This window comes from Melopsittacus undulatus, chromosome Z (genome assembly GCF_012275295.1).
Source record: "Melopsittacus undulatus isolate bMelUnd1 chromosome Z, bMelUnd1.mat.Z, whole genome shotgun sequence".
Classification (NCBI taxonomy): domain Eukaryota; kingdom Metazoa; phylum Chordata; class Aves; order Psittaciformes; family Psittaculidae; genus Melopsittacus; species Melopsittacus undulatus.
The window spans coordinates 97472102-97480551 of record NC_047557.1 but is presented as its reverse complement, the minus strand read 5'-3'; positions in this window follow the sequence as shown (position 1 = coordinate 97480551).

Below are 8450 nucleotides of genomic sequence, written 5' to 3'. Positions count from 1 at the left end.
ATTTTGAGAAAGACTGCAAAATCTTCCTTTTCCTCTCTTCTGCCCTTTTTTCTTATCTGCATTTGGACCGTATAACAATTCCTGAGTGTTTTAATATTCATCAGGGTCACAAGCCAAACCACACTACTGATATCTTTGGACATTTTGTTCCCCACAACTTCACCCCCTTTCACTCCTGTGGCCTCATTCCCTGTCCCTGCTTTTGTTGCTCTTTCCCCAGGGATGCCTCTCTCCATCTTGGATACATTTCTTCTAAACTGGGAACTTTATCCTTTAGGTTTTTACCGTTCTGCAAAAGAAAGAGCTTAGAAATTCCTTAGCTATGTAAAAACACAAGCCAAGGTCTAGAATGCCTTCAGTGATGTAACTGATGTCATGTGATTCTCTGAATTTTCCTGACAAGGATAGAGAAACAGGACTTGGTATGCCAACAGTAAAATACAATCTTTTACTAAATCTTTCCTTCCCTGCATGCTTTTTCTCCTCCTTACTAATAGAGGCATATCCAATATTGTTAAGAAATACTAAAGAAGAAAAATAAACTTATTCTGTATGATTCAACCTAAAAATTATATGAAACCTTAAATTAATAATCCCAGAAGTAGAAATTGCACTTTTTTACTGCTCCTGGAATCACCATTATTATGAAGGAAACGCGTTCAGTGTTTCAAATGGGCACATAGTTCACATGTTTAGGGTAGTGTTTTCAATGTACATGTGTGTATACATTAAAAAAAAAAACAAAAGGAAATTTATTCATTAACAGTATTTCATGAACAGAAGTTTGATTAATTTAATACTTATATTTTCTAATTTCCTGCTTTTCTGAGAATCACTTTTAAACAGGATATTGATTCTGTTTACAAAAAAAAAGAGCCAGTTTATTAATATAAGATTGGAGTTGTGCCCAGATAGAAATATGTATTCCCTTGCAGCTATCTGCCCTATATTGGAGCTAAATACAGGGGTTCACCCACCATCCACAAATAGTATCTGACTTTAAAGAATTCTTGGGACTTCTTTCTAATTTTTCTTTCTCTATATTCTTGGTAGATTTTTCTCTAGAGATTACTGACATGTAGACTTGTATCTGCTGCGAGTCTGGTCCAGTGCAGTTAAAATGTCTAGGTTCTTAGTAGGAATTCCAAGGCTCTAATCCTGACCTGTGGAAGTTAGCCCATGTTTTATCGCTGGTATCACTCCCTATGGAGTTATGCCCTTTCCAAAAAGAAGATCTGTTGACACCATTTGTGCAATATGTATTTATCCACTAATATACTTGTTCAGTGACTTGTTTCTTCGTCCTTTATTTTGCCCTAACTTAGCTGGAAACTTGAGTTTATCTCGTGTGGATGAATGGTTAGTCTGTGTGATGTTGTTTATTTTTCAGTATCTCAGAAAGAGACCCAAGTGTGAAGCCATATGTGCATATAGAACACAGGGGAAAGTGATGGTGGTGTAAGGGAGTTCACTGACACAACCTGGTTTAGGGGATTTCAGTGAAAAGTGCCTAAATATCTTAGCAGATTGAGGCCAAACACAGTACATATGTTACACCACGTTTTGCTGGAGCATAGAATTGAACCTTGATTTGTATTGCTAAACCTACTACCTTAAACTACTTGATTCTCTCTATAAGCTGGTTCACCTTAACTCATTTGAACTTAATTTGAGGTAGGAGCTGATTCATTTGAATTATTTGAATGTACTGATTTATGCAGGAATGCATGTATGGCCCCAAGAAGAGTAAATAGTGGATTGCAACAAATTTACATGGCAAAGACCAGAGAGCAAATTCGATCTGCTGCGGTGTGTCTGAGTTCAGCTGCATTGGCTGGAGTTTAATTTGGGAAAAAAATAAGTTTCTCATAAGTATGATCAAGCAATGCAATAGAGCACTTGATATCTTTCTGGTAAATGACTGGTCATGCACAAAAACCTCTCAGTCTTCTACCATCACAAATAATTTAAATTCCATCATTCTTTGGGGTTTTAAAATTACTTCCAGTATTTCTAAAAAGGGGCTGTTGACTAGGGATGAGTGAGCAGCCCTCCTCTTGAGATAAAACAGATTATTTGGCTTGCAGTCCCTAATTCGTTTGTCTTGCAATCAGTCACAGTGGAAATATCTTCGTATTTGTTTTTTTGAATCAAATGTTCATAACAATGAACTACAAAATCAATCATGTGATACCCACTAACTGCTCGTTTTCCTGCTAATGTCATTGTGAGACACTCTGAGAACACTCAATTCACGGTGTCCTCACATGTCTGTGGTTGTTTTAACAATTGTTGTTTACAGACTTCAAAATGCTATGTAAATTAATCAGTGCATTACTCCGTCCTTCATGTTCCTGCTTCCCTTCAAATCACTAAAAGCTCTTTAATACCTTTCACCATGTGGGCTGGCAACAAATCCATAGATACATCAATCAAACCATTCCACGGCTTGCATTATAGAGAAACATTTTATTTCCCACAACTACCTTTATAAAGAAATGCACTCAGCCATACTCTTTTCTTGTAGTAAAGCCCCATTTTTAAACTCATCATTTTTGTGCTTTACCCTGTTAGTTTCTGAGCCCTGTGCTCATGAAGGTGTTTCACAGTTCTCCTGGAGTTGTAATGGTTTGTATCAGCTGCTAATCTGTGCTTCTTCCTACTCATCTTTTGTATTGCTCACTCTCCATACCCCGCCTCAAACCCCATTTTTAAATCTTATACAAACTTAACTGTGTCTCTTTCTGCTTCTTATTGAACCGCCTGACGACCTCCCTCTAATGTGATGATTGTAATAAATGAGATTGTGCAAAGGCTAGGAGGAGTCTGATGAGCAAATCTGGCATATCTACCATCTCTGTGCTTGATCCTATTTCCATTCCAGCTTGAGAAAAATCTGTCAATGATTTTAGTACAGCAAGGTCAATATTAATTTTCCATGTATCTGTGTTTATAATTCTGCATTTCTGATGGTGAATTTTCCACCTTCTGAGACAGCAGCTGTATCTTTGTCTGTGTTATTACAGCATCTTGGCAAACGAGCCAAATCGCGGTTTGGGACCTCATCTCTATTGTAGTAGAATCACAGAATCATTAATGTTGGAAAAGACCTTCAAAATCATCAAATCCAGCTGTAACCCTAACACTGCCAAGTCCACCGCTAACCATGTCCTTGAGTGCCACCAACACCAGAGACTGGGATAGAGTAAGAAATGGGGAAACGTCTGATGCTGACTGTGTCTATACATAATATCGTGATCCTCTCATCAGTTTGTAGTGACAATGCAGTATCATAATGCTCCTACAGTTTTGGTTTTGTTTTAATTATGTGACTTGGTGTTATTTACTAATCACTCTGGGAAGGTTCCCTGAATTTAACTGAACAACATCATCCTGCTTTGTAGCTAAGCAGGGGAGATACAATACCATATGAAATAAAGGAAGACATAATTCTCCTAAGAATATAGCATAGAGTTCTGCAGAAAATGAACTGGATTCTAGGGGCCTGTCTTGCAAGAATCTCTCAAATCAAAGATTTCTTCTGTAAAACTTGAAGGGCTGAGCCTGTGGACTAAATATACACACAGTTAATTTAGATCTTGTATTGGCCACCACTGCAAAGCCTGAATCTTAAGGTCTGTGTGATCCATAGCAAGTCAGGTGTTGAGACATTGAAATGGGTTAGAGAGAATCCATAACCAAACAGTAAAACTCAAGATAAATATAAGAAGGCCAATGAAGAGATACTTTTTTTTTTCCAGAATATGGAATGTGACATCAAAAAAGTATATGTACCCCAAATGATGAACAGGATACTCAGAAGTGGAAAAAGCTTTCTCAGTGCCTCCCACTGAAACTGTTCCACTTTGCAAACAGCAGTTAAATGTTCAATAGGCCAGCAAGCATATCCTATGACTTACTGGTTGGGAGGGTGGAAATGAGGTTCCTGTTATCCTTCAACACTGTCACCTTGCGGATCAGCACAACATCTGGAGAACACAACGCTGTGCATCTTGTGCAAGGGGAGTCCTCAGTAGAGTGTGGGGAGTAAATACAGGTGGGTTTGGGCAAAAACAAGGTGCAGAACTGAGCAGCAGCAGCAGATGCAATCTAGTCTTTACTTCCTGGCTGGTGCTGCTGCTCAGCAGTCTCCTTGATGACTCAGGACATGGTGAAACCAGTTTTCTGAATCCGAAGGAAAAAAGTGGCTTTTATGACGAGGAGGTTCTCTCTCTCTAATCTGTTCACAAAGTAGAACATTAACTGGCTGAATATCATACTCCCATAATATCAGTGTCATCTTCTTTCATGTTCAAAGCACAGGTTTTACACAGTGAAAACTGTGAGGTCTTGCAGAATAGAAATGGGAACATTTTAGAGCATTAATTGACTTATAGGGTGAGAACCTCACCCCAAGCATGTGGATTTGGCGTTTTGTTCTTGGCTGGTTGTAATTCTTTTTATATCAGGTGAGGATGACCTATTTTTCTAGTGGCAATATTTGAATCTCTAAAAAACGTACCGTTTTTGTCAAATGAACAAGACCTTCCCCCTGTTCTGCAAAGTTATTTTCATGCCTATAATATGGCCAGCTGCTTTAATTAAGAAAAACAAAACTGTGGTTTTGTAGATCATATGCAAATCATACACAGGCAAAAACAATCCAAGCCTCTGCTAATCCAGTATCTCATCCTACCCCTGCTTTGTAAGGTGATATGAAGGCTTATTTTCAAGAAATATATCTAAACATATGGTGGTTACACATGTTTGAAAGCTATGTTACTGAGCACACGCTCAGACTGCTGCCTCGGTGGACACAGGGGAGTCAGGCAATGGTCACAAAAACAGGCACTTTTGTGTTTTGAAATGGATTATTGGCACAATTCTAGATGAACAAAGATGTTGCCTAAAAGCTAAGAGAAAGCTCACCAGTGAAGGCACAAAAGACAGGTTCTCAAATGCAGCTGTGTAGATTTGGTACCTAACTTCAGTTGATGCACATGTAAAAATCACATGGTGGATGTCCTGTTTTCTTTGCTTGGAAGGAGCCTTGTTGCTGCCATGGTGTCATTCCACAGGGCATCTTTAAAACAAGTGGTACTATGGCCTTGGGAAATCTGAAGGTCTTAATAGTGCAGAGATGTGCCATGTTAGCTTGCAAATAATAAAATAATTTAGGTGGCAAGGGCCTGCCAGGCTCTAGTTTAACATAGGGTAAAAATCAAATAAGATTTTCACTGTTATGTATATTTATAAACTATTTTTCATCATAGTAATTCTGTGAATGTTACTTAGATTTAAGAACAAACAGAACCTTTCTGGAGCTGGGTCCTGTGTTCACATCAGCCTATTGTTAAAGAGTTTAAAAGACACCAATGGGTATTGCTGAGGAAAATAAAGGTTTATAAAGAATATAAAGAATCTGTGAGCAGCTCTGGGACATGTTGGACCGTCAGCTACACACTGCATTAATACCACAAGTAGAGAACTACTAAAATCAATAAGAGTGTCTGTGAGAAAATCAGAACTTCTCTGTACTTGGTGTTATTGGTTGTTGTCTTCTACAGATAACATAACTTATATCTAAGTTATAAACATTTTTCTCTCTGGCACATGTTATTTAATATCTGCTATGATGGTGCTTTTGTGGGACAGCATTTCAGCTTTATCCTTCTGCTTTTTCCCCCTGGGCCTTTATCTTCATGGGCTCGTTTTTCAGTTTTAAACATTTGCATTTTCTTTTGGTTAAAATTCATCCTGGCTGTGCTGCTTTTCCTTTGCTGCACACACAGAGTTCTGTCATTCTCACTGTGCCTCACCACAGCAAGACACTTTGGTGCCTCTTCCAGCACTCTGAATTGAATGCCTCTGCTGTGTGCTGCTGGGGACAGGTTTCTGCCGTGTCCCTGTGGTGTGTTCTGCGCGTGTTGCGAGCTTCCTGACAGGCTCTTCCCTGTTTTCTTGGTGTGTTTTCATTATAACTGTGCAGAAGAAGTGGCCTCACTGCTACTGTGTGTTTATTTGTTCCTTTGTGTCTTCAGAATATGATTTTTTATTTATGATTTAATTTCGGTCTATTTATGGTGACAACTCTCTGTGCTTGTGGTGGCCTTTCATTGCTTCAGGTATTTCAATTTCTAAGTTTTATTTTATTTTAAATTTTATTTTAATTTCTGTAGCTCCTGTTAGAGAAACTTCAAGGGTGCTTTTAAATAGAAGCCCCTCCTTGTAACTTAGAGCATAAGTTTCATAGCTTGCCTGTACATTGGCCACAGTACGCTGGACATTGGAATCCTTTCTGTTCCTAGATGAATTTGCACAGTGCCTGGAAACTGAATGCCGTCTGTTGCAAAATGCTGTTTTTCTCTTTTTTAGTAATTACATATCATTATAGTGCTAATGCAACCTGACTAAGCACTTTATTAGTACTTTGCCACTTAATTAACATCTATTCCTGAAAACAGTCCCCACACTGAGATTTACTCCACTTAAGCACCCATCCTCGTGAAATGGAGCTCCCCATTTGAAGCAATATATAACATTCTGTTGAATTGTTTCTTGAAAGCCACTTATTTAGCGGCTGAGTATCTGAAATTATTTTAAACAGCCTCTGCTTATGCTTTCTGCAGGAAAATTGCAGAGATTGTACAAACAAAATTCTCAACAATAATTCACGTTCTCATCTGGGTGAAGGACTTTTAGACAACGAGCCAATGAATTGTGAAGCATTCTGATTTTTCTGGTGCTAAATCAACAGTTGTATCATTCTCATGGTACTCTTGCATGTGTTGTTTTGTTTGGTCTCTTCCTCCCCTAGTTCATTCAGTGTGTTGCAAGTAGTGTAAGGTGGCATAACCTGCAGCTGTTGGCATTTCCCAGGTGTACACACGGAGTACAGGAGAGCAAGGATGGGCAAATAGTTTTGTATTTGTAATTGAAATGGAGACTTTTTTAGCCGGTTTTTGATAGAGGAGTGCTGGTTATGTGAGATAGAGCCCTGAAGAGTTCTGGAGCTCTGCAGGATTTCTGGGAATTAAGGATAATGATGGAAGATTACTTAGATCTTTCTGCATACAGGAAAGATGTGTCATGATTTCCTTCTATAAACTGTAAGCTTAATATTGCAAGCTGACAGTCTTTCACATTCCTCTTCCTTTATAAATTTCAGATGGAGGAATCTAGCAGCATACATGGGGAATGTGGTTTCAGAACTGAAGTTCGGCAGGACTCGATTCTGTGCGAGCCAAATGCGAGCCATGACGGAATCATTCAATGAATGACACTGATTTCCCATCAAAGTTATTCTTTGGTCATACTTCTATATTACTAGTCCATGAGATCATGGTGGAGGGGAATGTGGTGTTTGGAGAGATAACCTCCTTCGTGCTGCTGTGTTCCCCTGTGGGAGGTTGCCATCATTCAAGTGTCCTAGATTTCTGTCAACCATTTGAGCTCATAGCTCACATTTACCTTCTTCAGTGCAGATGTGGCTGTCTAGCACCCCTGCTGCAGTTGCTAACATCTGGCAGAAAGACAGGTCTAAAGGTTGGGGGTAAAAGTCTTTTCAACCACTCCAGCAGTGTTTGGATGGGCTTGTCTCTTAGTGCCATAGGTGCTGGTTTTGTCTAAACTTTGGGCTTATGCTTTATGAGGGCTGTCTCATGAGACACTTTATGAGGACTGTCTCATGCAGGGAACTATGAATATTTCCACTGTGGTCATACACGAGGGGTCTGCACAAACTGATTCTTATCTCCAGGATTTCACATCTCAGGCTTAATCATAGAATCCCAGACTGGTTTGGGTTAGAAAGGACCTTAAGATCATCCAGTTCCAACCCCCTGCCATGGGCAGGGACACCTCACCCTAGACCCTGTCATCCAAGGCCGTGTCCAACCTGGCCTTGAGCACTGCCGGGGATGGAGCATTCAGCAGGGCAGGACACACACTGCCATCAGATGGATGTTACCGGCTGTAGCTGAGTTCCTGTAGAAAACAGCTCAGGCTGTGGAGTTCAGTGGGGATGAGATGTGTGAAAAGTTACTCACTGGTGTAGGCGTTTGCAGGATTGAGCAGTGTGAGGCACGGCAGAGCTGGCTGTTCTCAGCCTTTGACTGGGAGCTGTGTCTGTTCCCTGACGGGAGTAAACTCCAAGTTCACAGCTGGTCTATAATTACCCTTAACTAACACTGAAGGTAATAACTACAGTCTTCCCCCCCCCTTTCCCCTCCTCTGCAGGTGTCCAATGTGGTTATTTACACCTGTGAAGAGTGAGTAAGAAAGCGGGTATAAAATGCTGCCATTCTGGTTTGGCAGTGTTTAACATAAAGCCTTGTAAATGAGTGTTCAAATTTTCAGGTGAAAGATTGGGTTCTCTTTCAATTATTATTTATTTTTTTGGGGTGATTTTTTGAATCCTCATCTTTTTCTCAGTCCTGTGATGCTCTCCT